Source organism: Temnothorax longispinosus, unplaced genomic scaffold (genome assembly GCF_030848805.1).
Source record: "Temnothorax longispinosus isolate EJ_2023e unplaced genomic scaffold, Tlon_JGU_v1 HiC_scaffold_958, whole genome shotgun sequence".
Classification (NCBI taxonomy): domain Eukaryota; kingdom Metazoa; phylum Arthropoda; class Insecta; order Hymenoptera; family Formicidae; genus Temnothorax; species Temnothorax longispinosus.
In genome coordinates, this window is record NW_027270843.1 from 1 (window position 1) to 2,748 (window position 2,748).

Consider the following 2,748-nt stretch of genomic DNA (forward strand, 5'->3'; position numbering starts at 1 on the left):
AGCGGGTATCGTTTTCTATTGGTCGGCGGCCATTTGTCTCAAAACCGGAAACAGAGAGAGAAAGAGCGAGCGAGTAAAGGTGAAATTTCATGGGCAGTGAAAAGCAGCAGCAGATTGTACTGATTGGCTATAAAATAGAGAAGTTCTCGAGTTCCTAGAACTTCTCTATTTTGTAGCCAATCAGTACGATCTGCTGCTACTTTTCACTGTCCATGAAATTTCACCTTAAGAGAGACAGCCATACAGACTGGGCAGACTGGGCCACTGGGCTGCGATCAGTTATGGCGGTAATACATGAGAGAATGCGTGATTTCGTGCTTTTCTTCGCCGCTGATCCTCATTTCTACGACTATTTTTACCGATTTTTTACGTGACTCTAAAGTGAGTGTGAATGCGTGAAAGTATTGATCTCGACCCGAGGCATCTATTAGGTAAGCATATAACGCCGCGTAACTGATACGTTTCTTATATTATGCGTTGATGCCGTTGAACCCATGTTATTTTACGCTATGCTGAAAAAATGTAAAGGAAAAAAACTACAGTCATAATTTGCATGTAGTTTATTAACATATTACATAACCTATACAATTATTTATAAATACGTATGTTTTATTTACAGAAAAAGAAATATGACGGGTTGCAGTGCGGATTATTGTACGAACTCATCGAGCAAAGGCTTCCAAATGTGTAGATTCCCACAAGAAGAGAAAAGAGGAAAAACTGTGGATCGCTAATGTTAACCGTGCAGACTGGGTTCCTGGAGTGAGTTCGACATTGTGTTCAGTAAGTATGGTACAAACATAATATATTTATTTGACTTATGTCCATTTTTACCAATATAGATTAATTTTAATCACGGTTTAATCTTTTTCTAGTTCTTAAAATTAGAGAAAGATAAAGGTAAGTTAAGCCAAAGTCAAAGTTAATCTGCATTGGTAGAAATGGATATTAATGATAAGAAAAAGTTTTAAAATAAATTTTGCTTATTTAAAAGTTAATGTTCTTTGCATTTTTTATAAAAAAGATCACTATAAGTATTAATTACTACTTATCATTTTTACTATTAACTATTACTTATTATTTTAAGGACTAAATAGAATTAACAAAAATAACAAAGTTTTAATACACAAAAATAATCTATATTTTATTGTTATTTCTTATTTTTCTAATTAAATTGCTCAATTTTTTTTCAGATTATTTCTCAGATGAGATGTGGGAAAAAACACGGGGAGGTAAACGCCGCTTGAAATCTACAGCAGTTCCAACTATTTTTGGTGATCGTCTGATACCAGTAAATACATCTGAAGAAGATGATGAATCAAGGAATATTCCTGCTCATAAAAATTTTAATTAAACATCCGCAAGAAGCACAGGAAGAAATACCCGTAAATAATGGTAAGATCTCATTACATTACAGTAGTACATTTATTAGTAGTAATATAAAAACAATTAAACTGATCTGTTCCAATTTGAAACAGGTAAAAACGGGATTATTCCCGCGGAATTTGATCACGCCGAGGCGGAGTCGAGGCACTTGATTTACGAAGCGGACACCGATGCGGATCACAAGCTGACGAAAAACGAGATTTTGGATAAATACGACATCTTTGTCGGATCTCAGGCGACGGACTTTGGAGAGGCGTTAGCGAAGCACGATGAGTTTTAACGAGGTGCAATCTCATAAGAAAAAGAGGTAATTATGCAGTATAGGGGAAGCACCTCCGATGACCTTGACCTTGACATATGTTGTCAAGGTCACCCTCCTGAGTGACTTTCAGAAGGTTTTAGCCGTCGCTCGTTTTTCATTAAAAAGTTATAAACAAAAAAAGTTTCGAAAATATAGCAATTATTTGAGTACTAATAGACATAAATGACTGATATTTATGTAGAAATAGGTCCATGTATGAACGAAGGAAAATTATTTAAAACAGTGAATTGTTGGTATACTGAAAGAAAAGTTATCTAAAGTAGAGAATAGTTGGTATATTGAAAAGTATATATACAAGAGAATATCACTTCAACCATTATTTAGCGGAATTCATGTTCAAACGAGCATTTGATTTTAACGAACGAATAGACGCTTTTTTTGAAACAATGTCTATTATGTATCCCATAACTGAAAAATCAATGAATAAAATATACATTATAATACTTTATAAATTATTGATAATTATATAGAATAACTAACACAACAAATTATTAACAAAAAAATTTGGAAAATATAGCAACTATTTTGAGTATTGGAAGGCATAAAAACTAATATATACGTGTGTGTGCCCTGCTTTAAAGAAATCACAACTTCTATAAAGCAGGACATACACACATGTGTGTGTGCCCTGCTTTAAAAAAAATCACAACTTCTATAAAGCAGGACATACACACATGTGTGTGTGCCCTGCTTTAAAAAAAATCACAACTTCTATAAAGCAGGACATGTGTGTATGTCCTGCTTTATAGAAGTTGTGATTTTTTTTAAAGCAGGGCACACACACATGTGTGTATGTCCTGCTTTATAGAAGTTGTGATTTTTTTTAAAGCAGGGTACACACACGTATATATTAGTTATTTATGCCTTCCAATACTCAAAATAGCTGCTATATTTTCGAAACTTTTTTTGTTAATAACTTTTTAACGAATAGCGAGCGACGGCTAAAACCTTCTGAAGGTCACTCAGGAGGGTGACCTTGACAACATATGTCAAGAAGGTCAAGGTCATCGGAGGTGCTTCCCCTATACTGCATAATTACC

At 34.1% G+C, this 2,748-nt stretch overlaps 1 long non-coding RNA gene across 2 annotated transcripts; it reads left to right on the forward strand.

The window, feature by feature from the left end:
* Positions 1-278: 278 nt before the first annotated feature.
* On the forward strand, positions 279-2,116 carry LOC139825113 (uncharacterized). Of its 2 annotated transcripts, none has more exons than XR_011735468.1 (3): positions 279-431; positions 620-783; positions 1,194-2,116. It is a non-coding gene; the product is annotated as an uncharacterized lncRNA (long non-coding RNA). The 2 variants fall into 2 exon arrangements; XR_011735467.1 differs by lacking the exon at positions 1,194-2,116 and adding an exon at positions 876-899.
* Positions 2,117-2,748: the final 632 nt, after the last annotated feature.